The sequence below is a fragment of the Hemiscyllium ocellatum genome, unplaced genomic scaffold (assembly GCF_020745735.1).
Source record: "Hemiscyllium ocellatum isolate sHemOce1 unplaced genomic scaffold, sHemOce1.pat.X.cur. scaffold_2320_pat_ctg1, whole genome shotgun sequence".
Taxonomy (NCBI): Eukaryota; Metazoa; Chordata; class Chondrichthyes; order Orectolobiformes; family Hemiscylliidae; genus Hemiscyllium; species Hemiscyllium ocellatum.
This window is the reverse complement of record NW_026868050.1, coordinates 1930-24561: the sequence shown is the minus strand read 5'-3', so window position 1 is coordinate 24561 and position 22632 is coordinate 1930. Positions and strand designations below refer to the sequence as shown.

General features: G+C 48.7%; 2 pseudogenes; one reads left to right on the top strand and one right to left on the bottom strand.

The window, feature by feature from the left end:
- The window catches only part of LOC132811700 (zinc finger protein 850-like), a 55836-nt pseudogene extending 51051 nt beyond the window's left edge, over positions 1-4785 (bottom strand).
- LOC132811701 (zinc finger protein 850-like) overlaps positions 1-21976 on the top strand; it is a 36999-nt pseudogene extending 15023 nt beyond the window's left edge.
- Positions 21977-22632: the final 656 nt, after the last annotated feature.

Here is a 22632-nt window from a genome sequence, read left to right as displayed (position 1 = left end):
TCTTTACTATTGGTCAGCACCAACTTATCCCTTTGTATTTGGATCCTTGGTACAGCCGTAACCCGGAGGAAGTATTGCCTCACTCAGCAATTTCAACCCATACCCTGTCTGCAAGTAAGTTTCTCCCCGCTCCTTTGCCAGGAAGGGGCAGTGTAGAGTCAACCAGACTGCTGTGGGTCTGGAGTCACGTGTAGGCCAGACCGGGTAAAGGATGCAGCTGGAACGACTTGAGTGTATCCTTTCCCACAATGGTGGTTCCCTTCCCTAACAAGGGAGAGAGGGAATCAGATGGGGGCTTTCTCCCCCTACCACCCCCTCCCTGAAACGGTCTCATCGTTAGATTCCGAATTCCACATTTCTGACCGAATACCAATTCTGCCATCTGTCATGGCGGGATTCAAACCCGGGAGTCCCCGGAACCGGGTTGATATTCCAATCGATAATGGGACTCGCCCGTCACTCCTTCAATCCCCCTGCGATGGCACATGAACTCGCTGGTGGCTCCGTAGGTGGGAGCGCGGGTGAAACCCTTCCCACAGCGAAAGCAGGTGTAAGGTCTCTCCCCGGTGTGGACCCTCCGGTGGGTCAGCAGGTTGGAGGAATACCTGAAGCCCTTCCCACACTGAGAGCAGATGTACGGCCTCTCCTCGGTGTGGACCCGCTGGTGCTTCAGAAGGGAGGAGAATGTGCTGACGGCCTTCCCACACTCGGGGCAGCTGAAGGGCCTCTCCCCGGTATGGACCCGCTGGTGGCTCCGCAGGATGGAGGAGCAGGTGAAGCCCTTCCCGCACTTAGAGCAGGTGAACGGCCTCTCCCCGGTGTGGACACGCTGGTGGGTCAGCAGGGTGGAGTTGTTGGTAAAAGCCTTCTCGCACTCTGGGCAGCTGAAGGGCCTCTCCCCCGTGTGGACCCGCTGGTGGCTCCGCAGGTGGGAGGAGCAGGTGAAGCCCTTCCCACACTGAGAGCAGGTGAACGGCCTCTCCCCCGTGTGGACACGCTGGTGGGTCAGCAGAGTGTAGGAATTGCTGAAGGCCTTCCCGCACTGAGAGCAGATGTACGGCCTCTCCCCAGTGTGGATCTGCTGGTGCCTCATCAGGGTGGAGCTGTTGGTAAAAGCCTTCCCACACTCTGGGCAGCTGAAGGGCCTCTCCCCGGTGTGGACACGCCGGTGGCTCCGCAGGGTGGAGGAATAGCTGAAGGCCTTCCCACACTCAGGGCAGCTGAAGGGCCTTTCCCCCGTGTGGATCCGCTGGTGCCTCAGCAGGGTGGAGTTGTTGGTAAAAGCCTGCCCGCACTCTGGGCAGCTGAATGGCCTCTCTCCTGTGTGGACCCGCTGGTGGGCCAACAGGGCGGAGAAAAACACGAAGGCCTTCCCGCACTCGGGGCAGCTGAAGGGCCTTTCCCCCGTGTGGTCCCGCTGCTGGGCCAGCAGGTGGGAGGAATGTCTGAAGGCCTTCCCACAGTTGGTGCAGGGGAATGGCCTCTCCCCGGTGTGACTGCGCCGATGAGTCTCCAGGGCAGACGGGACACGGAAGCCTTTCCCACAGTCCCCACACTTCCACGGTTTCTCCACAGGGCGGGATTCCTCGGGTTTCTCCATGGCCAAAGCTTCAGCTGCACACAAACACGTGTAGAGCCCCTCCCTGCCGTGAAATCCCCTTTCCAGGCCTTTTTTAAGCTGTTTCAGGCTCCACACACAGTGCACTGCCACAGTGGGGTCTCTCGTCCAGTCCCACTGATGCTGAAAACATACTCAGACAGGAACCAAAAAGCTTTGATTCCTCTCTCAGAAATCACGGCGAAAATCTTTGCTGGCCCCAGTGGACTGAGTGACTGTTAGACATTGACATCAAAGTGAGGACCGGAGATGCTGGAGAGTCAGTCAAAAAATGTGGCGCTGGAAAGTCACAGCGGAGTCAGGCAGCATCCGAGGAGCAGGAGGGTCAATGTTTCGGTTATAAGCCCTTCATCTGTTGATTTTAAAACTTCCCTCTTCAAATCTTCAAAAATTCTGTCAGAATAGATTACAAAAGTCATCACTGTCAGTGCAGGGTAGAAATTCTGAACAAGCAATTCTACTTTTTGCAGAACATTCTTTTCTTTTGTTATTCCACAAAATTTAAAGCACATCCCACTCTCCCTCCCCCTCTGTTCTCACTCCACTCTAACTAATTCCCCTGAAGGTGCTGATTCAGGATCTTACAGGGACAGAAAAAGCAAAAATGTCAAGACTGACATCTCTCTGAACTTTGGATACCTCCACCTGAAGTTAATATCTTTCCCAACACTGGGGTCCTGCTGAGAGTGAGCAGGTCTGATTTTGGGAAGCAAATAAAAAAGTGTGCCAATTCAGGGTGAACCTGCCTCGCAGCTTCTTGAGCAAGGACCAGACACAAGATGGTTAATGTCCCCAGGAAGGTGGGAGCAAAATGAGACGTCAAGGCATTAACGCCGACATTAGAGAGAAAGTGAACCTATTGACGTGGCAAAAGTTAGTGGAAAGCCAGAGTCATAGAGATGTACAGCACAGAAACAGACCCTTCTGTCCAACACGCCTGTACTGACCAGATATCCTAAATCAATCTAGTCCCATTTGCTGGTATGTGGCCCATAGCTGGGATCATCCCCACCCTGTCCTGAGACCTTGATGCCTCCAAGCTGACCCTCAAAGGTTCAGTTTGTCCCTCCATTCTTTCCCAGTTGTCTTTTGTAGGTTTTGAAAACTTCCCCAATCCTCTGAGTATAGGATTTGGGAAGTTATGTTGTGGCTGTACAGGACATTGGTTAGGCCACATTTGGAATATTGTGTGCAATTCTGGTTTCCTTAGTATCGGTAAGATGTTGGGAAACATCAAAGTGTTCAGAAAAAATTTACAAGGATGTTGCCAGGGTTGGAGGATGTGATCGATAGGGAGGCAAGGGCTGTTTCCCCTCAGCGTTGGAGGCTAAGGAGTAACCTATAAAATCATGAAGGGCATGGATAGGATAAATAGACAAAGCCTTATCCAGGGGAGGGGGTCGGGGAGAAAAGAGTCCAGAACTAGAGGGCATATGTTTAGAGTGAGGGGAAAAGATACAAATGAGATCTGAGGTGAAACCTTTTCACACAGAGGGTATTACGTGTATGGAATGAGCTGCCAGAGGAAATGGTGGAGGCCAGTACAATTGCAACATTTAAAAGACATCTGGACAGGTGTATGAATAGGAAGGGTTTGAAGGGATATGGGCCAAATGCTGGCAGTTGGGATTAGATTGGGTTGGGATATCTGGTTGGCATGAACGGGTTGAACCGAAGGGTCTGTTTCTAAGCTGTACATCTCCATGACTAGTTGGACCACTTCCCGCTCCTCCGCCCTTGAGCCCCAGTTTTCTCATTTTCCCTCCCCCCACCTTGTCTCAGTCCCAACACTCGAACTCAGCACCACCTTCCCAACCTGCAATCTTCTTCCTGACCTCTCCACCCCCACCCCCGCTCCCACTCCGGCCTATCACCTTCACCTTAACATCCTTCCACCTATCGCATTTCCAACGTCCCTCCCCCAAGTCCCTCCTCCCTTCCTTTTATCTTAGCCTGCTTGGCACACTTTCCTCATTCCTGAAGAAGGGCTCATGCCCGAAACATGGATTCTCCTGATCCTTGGATGCTGCCTGACCTGCTGCGCTTTTCCAGCAACACATTTTCAGCTCTGATCTCCAGCATCTGCAGTCCTCGCTTTCTCCTCTTGCTAATATACCACTTGCCTTGCTGATTGCTTGCTATACCTGTCTGACAAATGACAGTGACTTGTGTAGAAGGATGCTGAGGCCTCTTTGTCCATCCACACATCATTCCTGATAAAGGGCTCATGTCCAAAATGTCAACTCTCCTGCTCCTCGGATGCTGCCTAACCTACCGTGCTCTTCCAGTACCACAATGTTTGACCCTGATCTCCAGCATCTGCAGTTCTCACTTTCTCCACATTCAAATACATCTCCATTTAAACAATGCACTTCCTTTCTGCGTTTTTTTTTCCACAGCCAAGGGTATAACTTCATATTGTGGTACTGCATTTGCCATTGTGGTCTTCTCTATATCGGAGAGCGAGTGCAAACTTGGGGAACGATTCGCTGAGCATGGCAGCTGTGCCCACAGAGGGTGACCAGACCTCTCAGTAACCACCCATTCTAATTTCCTTCCCACTCCCTTTCTGACATGACCATCTTTGGCCTCCTCCATTGCCACAACAAATCTAACCGCAAATTGGAGGGACAACACCTCATCTTCCGGGCAGCCTGCAGCCCGAAGGACTCAACGTTGAGTTTTCCAATTTCAAAAAACCTCCCTCTCCATTCCCTGACTCCATTCCCATCCCCGCCCTCCTCCCTGCCACCAACAAGATTCATTCCTCCGATTGACCAACCAGGTCGTACCCTCTAACTGTCTTGACCTTTTCCCACTTCACCCCCACCCCCTTTTCTCTGCAGCTTCTGCACCCAGCCCCTGCCCTGAAGAAGGGTTACAACCGACTCGTCGACTTCTCCACCATCTGATGCCTCCTGCCTAACTATTTTGCCAATTGAGATACAGACCTGGATCAACGTTTCCGGAGTCTGTCCCTACCGAATTCACTCTTTCCTTTCAGTTGCTGCAAGTCAACAATTGAACTACAGAATGAAAAGAAATGAAAAAGGGGGCGAGATAAGAGAGTGCCGGACTCACAGATCTGGGACAGAGGAAGGAATGTGCAGTCTGGGTAAAGCTCTATCTTTATTCAGAGAGAGAGGATCAGGAGTCGCAGCTTGAGAAATTCAGAGTCCAACTTCCGCATCAGACAATGGGCTGACTCTGATTGGCAGGAAGACCAGTCTCCTTCCAGTCCTCCAATGTTGCCTATTGGTCAATCAAAAGAAGGTCTCGCGCCTTTTTTGCGTACAGCGATGAGCATGCTCAGTGTTTTGCTGACACTGGTAAGCATGCGCAGTATGCTCTCTGGGGATGTTGGTGTTCCTGACAGATTTTTAGTGTCCAAATGCCAACGGGGTGAAAAGATAGAGCCACATTTTTTTTCCCTGCGGCTCGATATTTTATTCCTTTTGCATTTTGTCTGGCTGCTCAACTTTTGTATGTCTTTTCCCCTTGTTGTGGGGGCAAGGCACCGAGACCAGAACTGGAGGGCACAGGTTTAGGGTGAGAGGGGTAAAATTTCTGAGGGTCCGAAGGGGCAATCCTTTCGCACAGAGGGTGGTATGTGTATGGAATGAGCTGCCAGAGGAAGTGGTGGAGGCTGGTACAATTACAGTATTTAAAATGCATCTGAATGCGGATATGGATAGGAAAGATTCAGAGGGGTAAGGGGCGACATGCTGACAAATGGATCACTAGATTAATTAGGACATCTGGTCAGCGTGGACCGCAGGGTCTGTTTCTGTGCTCTACAACTCTGAGTCTATCTTTAGATAGTATGGAAAATAAAGAGCATGAAAGCATGGGAAGGGTTAGAGCATGGAGACTACTGCCAATTTGTTGCAAAGGATAGTGGAAAGCTCTTATACCAATTAGCAGAGTAAGGTTGAGGCTGAAAGGTCACTATGGCAAGATGAGGTAACAGTCAGTAAAGTTAGCCTCACCTGCTAAATATGATTGACAGGACGGGAACAATAAATATTTGGGACATGACATTAAATATCTAATTAATAATGAGTAGAGTCACCCTGCTTGAGACTATTGATAATAAATATCTAATCATGACATTAGGAAAATATTAAGTAGGGTCTGGAATGCAAGACCGTTGTTGCAAAAGCTGACATTAAATCTCCAACTGTGACATTAGAATAACATTAAGTAGAATGTAGGAAAAACTGTGAGGGCACAAATAAAGAGATAATGGGAACTAACATCACTGGTTATTGTGTAGCTAGCGTGAGGAACTTTTGATTAATATAGTTGGACATGCTGATAAGCTAACAAACACACTGCTCAGCTGGAGAAAACACTGCCTCCTCTGTCCAGGAATAAACGCTGGAAAGGTTGTATTGTTCCTAGGGAGGAGGATGGTCTCCGGCTACACTCTGATATCTATCAGCTAGTAAATGGGGCAGAACTATGGAATTTAATTTCCAGGCATTCTGCGAAATTTAATAAGAGAAGGAAGGAAGTAATAAATAGTAAATCCCTACAGAGTGCTGAGGAACAAAGGGTACTTGCTGTCCAAGTTCAGAAATCCCTGAAGGTATCAGTATAGGTCAAACTGATTGAACAGCCTGCAGGTTGTGCATTTTTTGAGAAAAATAGAATGTATCTGCAAATACAAATTCACCCCCATGGATGTACGTGTTTATGTGTGTGAATGAGACAGAGTAAAGTCTATTGCGTGCTGTATATCCCGATGTCTACTTGATAACAGATGCTTTAATTCTGCTGGCGTAAATATTTTTATAAATCATAGCTGTTATAAATCATAAATCCCAGCTAGGACTACACTGTGTGTCTGGATGGTTGACAGGCTGGGGATTGTGGCTTGGGTCTTAATTGACTGAATGTTTTATTGTTCCAGAAGGTGTAGGGCTGGGGGGTCAAAGCTTCAGCAGAAATCCAGCAGAGCAGAACAGACCAATATCTTACTCTGTGGGTACAGGGACATCAGAGGACAGAGAAATCAGGACCTGAATTCAAGCTAACACCAGACTTCCCTGTGATCAGTGCTTTGATGAGCAGCGCCAAGCCTCTACCTTCACCTCGCTTCCCATTTGACTATCACCTTGATATTCAGGATCCAATCCTTGTCATCCTGAAGCCATGCCTCTGTAAGGAGTCTCAGATCATAATTATTCTCTTCAATGTGTGCAGTCAATTTTGTTACAATGCACCACACATTCAGAAACATCGTTTTTAGTTTCAAGTTTTGTGATCTTCAGAATCCGGTTTTGATTGCTGGTACATTTACTCACCTTATCCCTTTCTATCGTTCTGATGTTCATTTTCCACATCACTATATTGCTCGCTGGCCTTGATTTGGATTGGTCATGCTAAATTGTCCATAATGTACAGGCATGTGAAGGTTAGGTGGGGTAGCCATGGGAAATGCAGTGTTATAGTTTCATAGTAAAAGAAGTAGTAGTTGGCCATTTGGCCCATCGAACCTGCTCCACCGTTCATGATGATCATGGCTGATATATGCGTCATCTGAGATCCTCCTCCTCCCTGCATTGTCCCAACTACCCTTAATTCCCATACCAAGCAAATACCCATCCAACTGTGTTTTGAATATTCTTAATGAAGATGCCTCTACTGCTTCCTTGGGCAGGGAATTCCATGGATTGACTACTCTCTGGGAAAAGCAGTTCCTCCTCATCTCTGTCCTAAATCTACTCTCCTCAACTCAAGGCCTGGTCTCATCCTGGGTAGGGTAGGGCTTCATCCCCACAGTGCAATAAATTCCCACTTTCCACCAAACTCCCAGATGTACTCACTCACTCAGTTGCTGTCTCACAAACGAAATACTTCATTGTAACTTCTTTTGCTCCCAGTAAGTGCAACCCATCTTGGAAAGCTGCTCTGAAAGTCCAACCACACTTCTGCATTCACCAGAGACAATTCCAGGATAACAGCACAGAAACAGACCCTCCAGCCAAACACGTACATGCTGACCAAATATCCTAAATTAACCTGGTCTCATTTGCCCAGATATCCCTCTAATCTCTTCCTATTCATGTACCCATCAAGATGGGTTTTAAACGTTGTACCTGTTCCAGCCTCCACCACTTCCTCTGGCAGTTCGTTCCATACATGCACCACCCTCTGTGTGAAAAGGTTGTCCCTCATGTCCCTTTCCCCACTCACCTAAAATCTATGCCACTTTAGTTCTGGACTCTCCTACCCTGGGGAAAGACCTCACCCCTTATAAAGGTTAAACCTCAGTGTCCGCTGTCCAGAAAGTGAGACCTGCAGATGCTGGAATCAGAGTCTAAAAGTGTGGGGCTGAAAAAGCACAGCAGAACAGGCAGTATCGGAGGAGTGGGAGAGTCGACATTTCAGGCCCGAGCCCTTCATCAGGAATGATGCATGGATGTACAAAGGGGCCTCAGCGTCCTTCTCCACCAGTCATCAGACAAATGCACAAGCAATCAGCAAGGCAAGTGGTATATTCGGAAGATGAACTGGGATTAGCAGTGGGGATGTCATCCTGCAGTTAGGGGTCATTGAATATATCCAAGGCTGAGTTCATCTGTTTTTTGAACAACAGTGTGTGGATTTTTATGTTGTGTGGATGAGGTGATTTTTTTTTGTTGACAGTGGTTTATGTGTTGGATGCAGGTACAATAACCACGTTTAAAGTGGAAGGCAAGAAAGTTTTAAGACCACGACAGAACAGTTAGTTAGACAGCACAGAAATGGACCCTTCAGCCCTACTATTCCATGCTGACTATGTTTCAGTGCCACTTGCCAATGTTTGGCCCATATCCCCCCGCACCTTCCCTATTCATGTACTTATCCAAATGTCTTTTAAAGGTTGCATCTGTACGTGCATCCACCACTTCCTCTGGACATTCATTCCATACATGAACCACTCTCTGTTTATGAAAACCTTTTCCAGATTCTGTCCACTTCATGGATTCATTTCCCTTTCCGTTCGGTTGGTGCAAGTCAAAAATTGAAGCCCAGAATGAAAAAAAAAATGAAAAAGGAGTTGAGAAGAGAGTGGTGTACTGACGGAGTAAGGAGGTTGCAGTCTGGAACAAACTCAATCTTCATTCAGAGAGAGGAGCAGCACCTTCCTAAGCTCGTGTTCCAGCTTCTGCATTCAGACAACAGGAAGGCTCTGATTGGCAGGAGGACCTATATCCTTCCGGTCCTCCAGGACTTCCGATTGGCCCACCCAAAGAAAGTCGCGATGCGTGCGGCGAGGAGCACGCGCAGTATGCTCTCTGGTGATGCTGCTGTTACTGACAGAATTTGTGTCCAAATGCCAAGAGAAGTAAAAAAAGGGGAGATCCACCCTTTCTTCCCCCCTGTGATATTTACCTTTCCTACACGCCCCATGACTTTATAAATCGAAATAAGGTCACCAGTCAACTTGTGGTCGTCGATAGGGCGACTAGAAGTGTACTCAGAACTCTACACATGGTCTCACCAAGATCCTGTACAACCTCAATGTGATGTCCCAATTCCTACACTGAACGGTGTGAACAATGAAGGCAAGTGTGCCAAACGCCCCCTTCACCACCCTGTCCAGCAATGATGCAACTTTCAAAGAACTACGTCCCCGATTTGGAGATGCCGGTGTTGGACTGGGGTGTACGAAGTTAAAATTCACACCACCATTGTCCCCCCCAGTCTTTCTCTCACCCCACCCTTTGCCCCCCATCCCCCGAGTCTTTTTCTCCTCGTACCATGAAATTGGTTCCGACTGTTGTCGTGGATAAAATGTAGAGAACGACCAGGAGACGCAGAGAGTTCTTCAAGAAGTAGGTCGTTTATTTGCAAACAAAAAGACCGTGACACTCGAAAAGCAGATTCTCGAATGCCCACAAACCTCAGGGTCTGTGGTTTTAAAATATCTTTTTTTTAATCATGTTTGTGTTAGCTTATCAGCATGTCCAACTATACTTATCAACGTACCTCAGCCTAGCTACACAATAAGCCAGTGATGTTAGTTCCCATTATCTCTTTAGTTGTACATTCTACTTCACGTTATTCCAATGTCTCGGTTAGAGATTTAATGTCAGCTTTTGCAACAATGGTCTTTCATTCTAGACCCTACTTAATATTTTCCTAATGTCATGATTAGATATTTATTGTCAGTAGTTTCAAGCAGGCTGACTCTACTCACTAACAATGAGATATTTAATGTCATGTCCCAAATATTTATTGTCCCAATAATGATAGTTAGCAGATGAGGCTAACTTTACTAACTGTGTTATCTCATCTTGCCATAGTGACCTTTCAGCCTCAACCTTACTCTGCTAATTGGTGTAAGAGTGTTCCACTATCCTTTGCAACTGTAGTGGACAGCGAAGAGGGTTACCTCAGATTACAACAGGATCTGGACCAGATGGGCCAATGGGCTGAGAAATGGCAGATGGAGTTTAATTCAGATAAATGCGAGGTGCTGCATTTTGGGAAAGCAAATCTTAGCAGGACTTATACACTTGATGGTGAGGTCCTAGGGAGTGTAGCTGAACAAAGAGACCTTGGAGTGCAGGTTCATAGCTCCTTGAAAGTGGAGTCACAGGTAGATAAGATAGTGAAGAAGACGTTTGGTATGCTTTCCTTTATTGGTCAGAGTATTGAGTACAGTAATTGGGAGGTCATGTTGCGGTTGTACAGGACATTGGTTAGGCCACTGTTGGAATATTGCATGCAATTCTGGCCTCCTTCCTATCGGAAAGATGTTGTGAAACGTGAAAGGGTTCGAAAAAGATTTACAAGGATGTTGCCAGTGTTGGAGGATTTGAGCTATAGGGACAGGCTGGGGCTGATTTCCTGGTGCGTTAGAGGCTTGTGGTGGGGGGGGGGGGGGAGGTGACCTTATAGAGGTTTACAAAATTATGAGGGGCATGGATAGGATAAATAGGCAAAGTCTTTTCCCTGGGGTGTCCAGAACTAGAGGGCATAGGTTTAGGGTGAGAGGGGAAAAATATTAAAGAGACCTAAAGGGCAACATTTTCATGCAGAGAGTGGTACATGTATGGAATGAGCTGCCAGAGGAAATGGTGGAAGCTGGTACAATTGCAACATTTAAGAGGCATTTGGATGGGTATATGAATACGAAGGGTTTGGAGGGATATGGGCCGGGTGCTGGCAAGTGAGACTAGATTGGGTTGGGATATCTGGTCGGCATGGACGGGTTGGACCGAAGGGTGTGTTTCCATGCTGTACATCTCTCTATGACTCTATGAACTGGAAATGGTCTCCATGCTCTAACACTTCCCATGCTTTCATGCTCTTTATTTTCCATACTATCTAAAAATAGAGTCACAGAGCTGTAGAGCACAGAAACAAACCCTTCAGTCTATGTCGACCAGATGCCAGCATGTCGCCCCTTATCCCTCTGAATCTTTCCTATTCATATCCCCATCCAGATGCATTTTAAATGCTGTAATTGTACCAGCCCCCACCACGTCATCTGACAGTTCATTCCATACACATACCCCCTCTGTGCGAAAGGTTTGCCCCTTCGGACCCTCAGAAATCTTTCCCCTCTCACCCTAAACCTATGCCCTCCAGTTCTGGTCTCGGTGCCTTGCCCCCACAACAAGGGGAAACGACATACAAAAGTTGAGCAGCCAGACAAAATACAAAAGGAATAAAATATCGAGCCGCAGGAAAAAAAATTGTGGCTCTCTTTTTTCCCCTGTTGGCATTTGAACACTTAAAATCTGTCAGGAGCACCAACATCCCCATAGAGCATCCTGCGCATGTTTGCCAGTGTCAGCAACGCAGTGCGCATGCTTACCAGTGTCAGCAAAACACTGAGCATGCACATCGCTGTACGCAAAAAAGGCGCGAAACCTTCTTTTGATGGACCAATAGGCAATCTTGGAGGACCGGAAGGAGACTGGTCCTCCTGTCAATCAGAGTCAGCCCATTGTCTGAATGCGGAAGTCGGACCATGAGCTTCTCAAGCTGTAGCTCCTGATCCTCTCTCTCTGAATAAAGATAGAGCTTTACCCAGACTGCACATTTCTTCCTCTGTTCCAGATCTGTGAGTACGGCACTATTTTGCTCCCATTCCATGTCTTTTTCATTCTGGGGTTCAGTTGTTGACTTGAAGCAACTGAAAGAAAAGAGAGTGAATCCGGAAGGGGACAGACTCTGGAAACGCTGGTCCAGGTCTGTGTCTCAATTTACAAAATAGACAGGAGGTGGAGAAGTCGACGTTTCAGGTGTAACCCTTCCTCGGGGCTGGGGCCGGGGCTGGCTGGAGAAGCTGCAGATGAAGGGGGTGGGAGTGAAGTGGAGATAGGTCAAGACAGGTAGAGGCTACGACCTGGTTGGTCAATGGGAGGAATGCATGGGGTTGCTGGCAAAGAACAAGGAGGGAGGTTTTTTTGAAATTGGAAAACTCAACGTTGAGTCCTTCAGGCTGTAGGCTGCCTGGAAGATGAGGTGTGATCCCTTCAATTTGCAGTTAGGTTCGTTGTGGCAATGGAGGAGGCCAAAGATGGTCATGTCAGAAAAGGGAATTGTAATGGGTGGTGACTGGGAGGTCCGGTCGGCTCTGTGGACCCAGCTGTGATGCTCAGTGAACCGTTCCCCAAGTTTGCGCTCGCTCTCCCCGATATAGAGAGGACCACAATTGGCAAACACAGGACCACGATATGAAATTATAGCTTTGGCTGTGGCAAAGAAAAACAGAAAGGAGGTGCATTGTTTAAATGGAGATGTATTTGAATGTGGAGAAAGTGAGAACTGCAGATGCTGGAGATCAGGCTCAAACATTGTGGTACTGGAAGAGCACGGTAGGTTAGGCAGCATCTTAGGAGCAGGAGTGTTGACGTTTTGGGCACGAGCCCTTCATCTAGATTGATGTGTGGATGGGCAAAGAGGCCTCAGTGTCCTCCTACTCCAGTCACTGCCAGTTGTCAGACAGATGTAGGAAGCAATCGGCAAGGCAAGCGTTATATTAGCAAGAGGAATTGAGTTCACAAGTGGGATGTCTTCCTGCAGTTAGGGTGTCATTGAGTATATTCAAGGCTGAGTTCATCTGATTTTTTAACAAAGAAGTGGATGTTTGTGGGGGAAGGCGAGAACATGGTTTAAGACCAGTATAGAATGGTTCCAGAGTCATACAGCACAGAAACAGACCCTTTAGTCCAACCTGTCATAGAGATATACAACATGGAAACAGACCATTTGGTCCAACTCATCCATGGTGGGACCAACAATCTGGTCCCACCTGTCAGCACCTGGCCCACATCCCTCAAAATCCTTCCCATTCATATACCCATCCAGATGCCTTTTAAATATTGCAATTGTACTAACCTCCACCTCTGACAGCTCATTCCAAACATGTACCACCCTCGGTGTGAAAAGGTTGCTCCTCAGATCTCTTTTGTATCTTTCCCCCCTCACCCTAAACCTATGCCGTCTAGTTCTGGACCCACCCCCTCCTGGGAAAAGACCTTGGCTATTTATCCTATTCATGCCCTTCATAATTTTGTAAACCTCTATAAGGTTACTCCTTAGTCTCCAACGCTCCAGGGAAAACAGCCCTAGCCTCCAAACAGAACAAATCCTCCAACCCTGGCAACATCCTTGTAAATTTTTCTGAACCCTTTCAAGTTTCACAACATCTTACTGATAGTAAGGAAACCAGAATTGCACACAATATTCCAAATGTGGCCTAACAATGTCCTGTACAGCCACAACATAACTTCCCAAATCCTATACTCAGAGGATTGGGCAAGTTTTGAAAACCTACAAAAGACAACTGGGAAAGAATGGAGGACAAACTAAACCTTTGAGGGTCAGCTTGGAGGCATCAAGGTCTCAGGACAGGGGGTGGGGATGATCCCAGCTATGGGCCACATGCCAGCAAATGGGACTAGATTAATTTAGGATATCTGGTCAGTACAATTGTGTTGGACAGAAGGGTCTGCTTCTGTTCTATGTATCTCTATAACTCTGGCGTTTGCCAGAGTCAGGAGGTTGACTTTCTCTCTACTTTCAATGTTAATGCCTTGACGTCTCATTTTGCTCCCACCTTCCTGGGGTCGTTAACTATTTTGTCTCTGGTCCTTCCTCAAGAAGCTGCGTGGCAGGTTCACCCTGAATTGACACTTTCTTTTTGCTTCCCAAAATCAGACCTGCTCACTCTCAGCAGTATCCCAGTATTGTGAAAGATATTAGCTTTCAGGCGGAGGTATCCAAAGTTCAGAGACACGGCAGTCTTGATGTTTTTGCTTTTCTGTCCCGTAAGATCCTGAATCAGCACCTTCAGGAGAATTAGTTTGAGCCGAGTGAGAACAGAGGGGGAGAGAGAGTGGGATCTGCTTTCAATTTTGTGGAATAACAAAAGAAAAGAATATTCCACAGAAAGTAGAATTGCTTGTTCTGAATTTCTACCCTGCACTAATGACCTTTGTAATCTCTTTTTACAGAGCACAGTAGCGCCTCGACATACGAACAAACCTGTTCATGTACAAATCGGTTTACGAACAGGATTGTACGAAAATTTTGCTTCAATGTACATACGAAATTCAAGGTACGAACAGAAAAGCTCTCGGGCCCCGCGTGATCTCATTCAGTTCATCTTTGGCGTGTGCGCTGTGAACAGCCGCCCAACCATCCTTACGCTATCTGAACAATGGGAAAAGGACTCAGCATTTATATATTGATGAATTTATATATTGATGAACTGAAACCTGCAACCCATTCTAAAAGATGAAGGATTCAGCAGCGATCCAGGTTTGTTCCAAATATTGCGTCGGTTGCATGACGCTGTGATCTGTTGCTATTAATTCTGTGTCTTATGATCCTGCAGCACAGCTCCCGGCAGAAGGAGCAGCGCTGCAGAAGCTAGTGCTTCCAAATACACCTGGGGGGCGGGGTTTACCAGGAGGGGCGGGGTTTAGTCTGGGGGCGGGTTTTAGCGGGAGGGCGGTGCTCATGGGCGGGGCGTGTCTCGGGAGAGGGTCGCGCGCTAGTGGGCGGGACGAGGCTCAGCGGGCGATGCGGCGCGTTGAGCCTGAGCCGCGCGGTTGCTCGTGGGGGAAGGGGGCATGGTTTTGATTCACGCGGGGACCAAGGGAAGGGGTGGGTTTTCGTGCGCGACGGGGTGTGGTTCCAAGAGGCGGGTCTTTGTCTCGAAGGGGCAGGGTTTACGAGTTGCGTTCGAAAGGGGCGAGGTTTTACGTGCTGCATCCGGAAAGGGCGGGGTTTACTGTCAGCGTTCGGAAGGGGCGGGGTTTACGGGCTGCCTTCGGAAGGGGCGGGGTTTACGAGCTGCGTTCGGGAGGGGCGAGGTTCCCTGCGTTCGGAAGGGGCGGGGTCTACGTGCTTTGTTCGGAAGGGGCGGGGTTTACGTGTCGATTTGGCGTCGGAGGGGGCGGGGCCGAGGCCGTCCCGAAGACGGAAGTATGTCCGCGGCCTATTGCTTCCGATGGAGTCTCGGCTGCAGCAAGTAAGGTAAAGCTTTATCAATATTTCCTTTTACAGAGTTTGTATTTAATAACCAGTAATGGCTACTCAATATCATCATAAAGTCCCAAAATGCCATTCATTTCAATCCATTGCAGATAAACACTAAGAGTTAATTTTCTACGGGATTCAACAGCCTCAGCACTAAAATGGTCTCACAAGGGAACGGCTGTGAATGTAATCACTTGGTGTCCTGTTCACACAGATTCACCGATGCTGAGGCAAACCTTCTTAATTGCCTTACAGCATCCTGTTATCACTTGGTGAGCCCAGGTGTCCCTATCTTTAAGTTCTCTCCTCTTTCTCAGCCTTCCTGCCTGTTTATTTTCTAGTGCAGTAAATGTATTCAATAATTCAGCATTACCTTTTAGTCTGAATGTTTAATGACAAGTTTTAAGGCTGTAGACTTTATCACCCAGATGCCCACACCCTCATTCCTCCCTTTGATTGCACCGTGATCACTGAAAGAGAAGGCTAGTCCAAACGAATGCCCTTCAAGGTGGTCCAGCCATCAACATCCTGTAGAGCGGCACCACCATCTTCGCAACTCATCTGGTCATATTTATCATCGCCATCGACACGTGGGTGAGCCATCGGATCGCAAAAGGAGCATCTTCTGGGGCAAATCTATATCTCTAAGGGACCTCATAAGCCGAGCAATTAAATACCTAACAATACCAATACCGACAAACATAAATATCGAAATTGATATGTCAATTGTACCATCAGCCCGACCTGCAGTTTCCCCAACTGGTCCCTTCAGTCATTCTGTCAAGGAATACCTGGATCTCTTCTTGTATCTTAGTAATATTGCCAGTGAGATCGGGAATGCCCATAGTGCATTTATCTTGGACAGTGGTGCAGACCTCACCCTCCTGGGCGAGTATATTGTCTAGGCCAAACCGATTCTGCATAGAGTAAAGACACAGGTCTGATAATCCCAGGTTACTCTGTTCCAGAGCCTCTTTAGTCTTATTTCCTCGAATGGTCAGGCCACAAATGAGGGAATTGCGGTTCTTTTGACTTGTCACCCCTGCCAATCCTTCCAACCTCAGGGTACTCTGGATTCCCCAGCCTATTGGGTGTCCTGTATTGTCACCCAGTCCATTGTGATCCTTCCAGTTGGAGTAAAGTTGGCTGAGACCGACCGCTGCATTCTCCTCAGATGGAGGTTCCATCGACTTGTCCACTGACCAGGACAAGGTACTGTTGTGGGAACAAGGGCTCCGATATTGATGCGATGAGGGACATCTTTGCCATCCATGACAAGGAAATTGGTAGCTTTACCTCAGCTGAAGAAATAATAGTCTGATTTGGGGTAGATTAGGGAGAGTTTGTCAAAATAGGTTACTGAAATGTTACAGCAGGGGGTCTGGTCAGATATACAGGAGCAAAGGGTCGATGTTTTGCAAGAGGATTCGCTTGAGCGCTGTAAAAAAATGGGCCAAGTGATTCGAGCACCCGCACTGTATAGGAGACAATGGTCCTCAGAATGCAGTTCCCATTGGGCTCTCCCTTAGCTCTATTGTACATGGTCTTGGTGACAATATCAGATTCTGAAAAGAGAAAAGGCCTATAAATGCACAAGGGAAGGGTTCCGTTCCAGGTTCATGTACCGCATAAGGCCTGCTGTACCCCAGCCAGTGTTACACCAGCTGGTTGTATACACAGACCGGAGGTATTGGAACGTGATATTTCACTTTGCAGGGTCGGCAGCAGGAAGACTGATGAATAGTATGGAATCGGGGACTGGGGACTGGGCAAGTAAGTCATCTCCTGATAGAGAGGAGTAACATACTACTGCCTCTGGGGTGAAGAGCGTTCTGTGGGCCTGTATTAATAAGTTGTTTCCGGATTGTGGAGTTTCCCCTATCAAGCTTCCCTTTTCTCGAGTCGGCCCGTACTGCAAAAAGGGATGGTGTTCCCAGGCATCCTTAAAATATTTACCATAATAACGGGGTTGACCATTTTTATCCTCACTAGGCTTGCATCTGCAGGTAAAATCAAAAAACCATGGTAACGACATGGTAACTCCCACTGATTTCTACTGTCCAGATGGACCATCTGGTCTTTCTGATGTAAGAGTCCATTGCAATAATCAATCTTCATCACGTCCCACACGTCAAAGGCGTCTGGTCCGGTGCACTGGACCACATCTCCTCAGCATGGGTGGTGGATAATCTCTGATCATTCCTGGTCACAGCTGCAAATGTGTTGCTGGTCAAAGCACAGCAGGTTAGGCAGCATCTCAGGAATAGAGAATTCGACGTTTCGAGCATAAGCCCTTCATCAGGAATAAGAGAGAGAGAGCCAAGCCGGCTGAGATAAAAGGTAGGGAGGAGGGACTAGGGGGAGGGGCGATGGAGGTGGATAGGTGGAAGGAGGTCCTGGGGGGGTGCAGTGAGGGAGGGACTCACTGAAATCCTTGTAGAGGGAGGAAGAGAGCTTCTTCAAGGAAGGCATCCTTGTAAGAGGATTCGCAGTAGGTTAAAATCTTCGAGTAAAAAATGAGGTCTGCAGATGCTGGAGATCACAGCTGCAATGTGTTGCTGGTCAAAGCATAGCAGGTTAGGCAGCATCTCAGGAATAGAGAATTCGACGTTTCGAGCATAAGCCCTTCATCAGGAATAAGAGAGAGAGAGCCAAGCCGGCTGAGATAAAAGGTAGGGAGGAGGGACTAGGGGAGGGGCGATGGAGGTGGGATAGGTGGAAGGAGGTCCTGGGGGGTGCAGTGAGGGAGGGACTCACTGAAATCCTTGTAGAGGGAGGAAGAGAGCTTCTTCAAGGAAGGCATCCTGGTCACATCCATACTTGGTGGCTTTCCCCATCAGGATGTTGTATGTGATCAGAAAGGTGAGGAGATAGGCGATCCCCCCCCCCCATGTCCCTCCTCTTAGTTCAAGTATCTGTAATAAGATTAACATTAGAACAACAGCAAAATTCAAAAACCCAACTGGACAGTGTTCCAATCCTTTTGTTGGGATTCCAGTATTCTCTCCTCCTCTTCCCCACTTTTGATTGGTGCGGTCAATCAATTTACAATGGTGCAGTTGGACCCAAGCTGAGTGCCCAGCGACTTTGACCACCGTAGGGATGGGAAGTAAAACCTGGAAGGGGCCATCACAGCGAGGTTGGAGACCTTTGCAAGTCCAGGTCTTGACGAGTACCAACGAACCAGGCTCTACCCGTGACGAGGCTGAAAGGGAGGGAACATCGCTGTAGGCCGCACGATCCTGGAGTGATAGGCACGCATAACACTAGTTAGAGCAAGAACATAACCAACCATTGCTTCGGTCATGTGGTGGAGGTGGACTGAGAAGGGAGCCGAATCGTTCCAAGGGGTACGGAGGGGGTGACCAGAGAGATTCACAGCTGGAGATAGTCGTATCTTGCCCACAGACATGGATCGCATCTGGAATGAGGCCACAGGGATTAGCATAACCAGGAGAGGCCAGACTCAGCCATTAATTTGGCAAGTTTAGTCTTGAGTCTGGTTAAAACATTCACCAAGGCCGGCCACCTGAGGATGATAAGCACCATGCAGTTGCCGACAAATACAAAGCTGGGAACAGAGTTCTCCGTTAATATTACCTACAAAGTGTGGTCCATTGTCCGAGCTAATGCACGCAGGTATACTGAAGGAATTATTTCCTTAAACAAATTTTGCACCACAAACTCGGCAGTAGCGTTAGGAAGAGGGTAGGCTTCAATCCACTTAGAAAAGACATCAACAATAAGCAAAACATATTTACAGCAACTCAACTCATTTCTACAACTCAATGAAGTCCAGTTGAAGTGTCTCCAAGGGACCCTCCAGCAAGGGAGTTCTCGTAGAGATACTTGAATTAAGAGGTGGGGGATCACCTACCCACTGACCTGTATGATCACGTACAACATCCTGATCGGGAAAGCCACTGACTGAGTATCGATGCGATCTGGAACGATCTGAGATTATCCTGATGTCATCTGGCGCACCAGACCAGACACTTTCAACGTGGCGTCGCTTGAGCGATGGCGTGAGCTGCCAGAGGAAGTGGTGGGTGCTGGTACGATGATATGTCAAAACGCTCCTGGACAGGCATCTGAATATGAAGGGTTCATATGGGTCAGGGCCAAGTGATGGCAAATGCAACTGGAGTCATCGAGATGTACAGCACAGAAACAGACCCTTCGGTCCAACTCGTCCTTGCTGACAAGATAGCCAACCCAATTTAGTCCCAGCTGCCAGCACCCAGCCCATATAGGGGCCAAGTGATGGCAAACGTGACTAGATTAATTTCAGATATCTGGGCAGGTTGGGCCAATGGGTCTGTTTCCGTGCTGTGAGATTCTAATTCAGTGAAAGCAGAAGTGTGGTTGTGAAGGCTGGACTTTCAGGGCATGTTTTGCCCTGACTGGGAGCAGAAGAGTTTGACTGAAGTGTGTCGGTGTTAATGCCTTGATGTCTCATTTTGCTCCCACCTTCCCGGAGTCGTTAACCATTTTGTGTCTGATCCTTCCTCAAGAAGCTGCATTGCAGGTTCACCCTGAATTGGCACTTTGTTTTGCTTCCCAAAATCAGACCTGCTCACTCTCAGCAGGATCCCAGTGTTGTGAAAGATATTAACTTTCAGGTGGAGGCATCCAAAATTCAGAGAGATGTCAGTATTTATGTTTTTGCCTTTTCTGTCCCTGTAAGATCCTGAATCAGCACCTTCAGGGGAATTAGTTAGAGCGGAGTGAGAACAGAGGGAAGGGAGAGTGGGATGGTGCTTTCAATTTGTGGAACAGCAAATGAATATTCCACAGAAAGTAGAATTGCTTGTTCTGAATTTCTACCCTGCACTGATAGTGATGACTTTTGTAATCTCTTTTTGCAGAGTATTTGAAAATCTGAAGACTGAAGTTTCAAAATCAACGGATAAAGGGCTTATGCCCGCAACATTGACTCTCCTGCTCCTCGGATGCTGCCTGACCTGCTGTGCTTTTCCAGTGCCAAATGTTTCGACTGACTGTCCAGCGTCAGCAGTCCTCACTTTGATGTCAGTGTCTGACAGTCACTCAATCCATCGGGACAGCAGCTGTTTTTGACTGTGATTTCTGTGAGAGGGATCAACGCTTTTTGGTTCCTGTTTGAGGACATTTTCAGCATCAGTGGGACTGGACGAGAGACCCCACTGTTGGAGCGCACTGTGTGTGGAGCCTGAAACAGTTATACGGCCTGGCAAGGGGATTTCACGGCAGGGAGGGGTTCTACACGTGTTTGTGTGCAGCTGAAGCTGTGGCCATGGAGAAATCTGAGGAATCCTGCCGCGTGGAGAAACCGTGGAAGTGTGGGGACTGTGGGAAAGGCTTCCGTTTCCTGTCTACCCTGGAGATTCATCGGCGCAGTCACACCGGGGAGAGGCCATTCCCCTGCACTGACTGCGGGGAGGCCTTCAGGTATTCCTCCCACCTGCTGGCCCACCAGCGGGGCCACATGGGGGACAGGCCCTTCAGTTGCCCTGAGTGCGGGAAGGCCTTCAGCAATTCCTCCGCCCTGCTGACCCACCAGCATGTCCACACGGGGGAGAGGCCATTCACCTGCTCTCAGTGCGGGAAGGGCTTCACCTGTTCCTCCAACCTCCTGACCCACCAGCGGGTCCACACTGGGGAGAGGCCCTTCAGCTGCCCAGAGTGCGGAAAGGCCTTTACCCAGGCCTCCATCCTGCTGAGGCACCAGCTTGTCCACACGGGGGAAAGACCCTTCAGCTGCCCTGAGTGTAGGAAGGCCTTCAGCGATTCCACCACCCTGCGGAGTCACCGTCACGTCCACACCGGGGAGAGGCCGTTCACCTGCTCTCAGTGTGGGAAGGGCTTCATCTGCTCCTCCAACCTGCGGAGACAGCAGCGTGTCCACACGGGGGAGAGACCGTACACCTGCCCTCAGTGCGGGAAGGGCCTCACCTGCTCCTCCAACCTGCGGAGACACCAGCGGATCCACACGGGGAGAGGCCGTTCACCTGCTCTCAGTGCGGGAAGGGCTTCAGGTATTCCTCCGACCTGCTGACCCACCGGAGGGTCCATACCGGGGAGAGGCCGTTCACCTGCGCTCAGTGCGGGAAGGGCTACACTTGCTCCTCCGACCTGCTGACCCACCGCGGGTCCACGCGGGGGAGAGACCGCACACCTGCTCTCAGTGCGGGAAGGCCTTTACCCAGGTCTCCACCCTGCTGAGGCACCAGCGTGTCCACACCAGGGAGAGGCCCTTCAGCTGCCCCGGAAGTGGGAAGGCCTTCAGCACTTCCTCCGACCTGCTGACCCACCGGCGGATCCACACCGGGGAGAGGCCGTACATCTGCTCTCAGTGCGGGAAGGGCTTCACCTGCTCCTCCCACCTGCGGAAGCATCAGCGAGTTCACGTGCCATCGCAGGGGGGATTGAAGGAGTGACGGCCGAGTGCCATTATCGATTGGAATATCAACCCAGTTCCGGGGACTCCCGGGTTTGAATCCCGCCACGACAGATGGCAGAATTGGTATACGGTCAGAAATGTGGAGTTTGGAATCTAACAATGAGATCATTTCAGGGAGGGGATGGTAGGGGGAGAAAGCCCCCATCTGATTCCCTCTCTCCCTTGTTGGGGAAGGGAACTGCTATTGTGGGAGAGGATTCACTCAGTTGTTCCAGCTGCATCCTTTACCCGGTCTGGCCTACACGTGACTCCAGACCCACAGCAGTCTGGTTGACTCTACACTGCCCTCCCCCCACTGGCAAAGGAGCGGGGAGAAACTTACTTGGAGACAGGGTATGGGTTGAAATTGCTGAGTGAGGCAATACTTCCTCCGGGTTACGGCTGTACCAAGGATCCAATTACAAAGGGACAACTTGGTGCTGGCCAATAGTAAAGACAGTGAGGGGGGTGGGGGATGGGGCCAGGGGAGGTGTGGTGTGTGCACTTTCACCTTGAGCTGTTCAAAAAGCAACTACTTTTTCTCTGCCTTTTTGCTGGGGGGATCTGAAGCTGTAATGAAGTTGGGTTGCAATAAAGGTTACCTGAACTTACCACCGGGCTCAGACTCTCATTGAAAGCTTTGAGCTCCAAGAGGTTTTTGTTTTAAAGCTGCTCATTTCTTTCAGCCTCCTGCACTAAGTTTAGAACATAGAACAATCCAGCACAGAACAGGCCCTTCGGCCCTCGATGTTGCGCCGACCTCTGAACTATTCTCAGCTCGTCCCCCTACACTATCCCAAAATCATCCATGCACTTATCTAAGGATTGTTTAAATCTCCCTAACGTGGCTGAGTTGACTACCTTAGCAGGTAGGGCATTCCACGCCCTTACCACTCTCTGTGTAAAGACCTTGCCTCTGACATCTGTCTTAAAGCTATCACTCCTCAATTTGTAGTTATTCAAGAGAGGGCATAAGGGCACAACATTTGCAATCCTCTAGTCCTCAGGTACTAAACCCGTAGACAATGACGACTCAAATATCAAAGCCAAAGGCTCTGCTATCTCCTCCCTAGCTTCCCAGAGAATCCTCGGATAAATC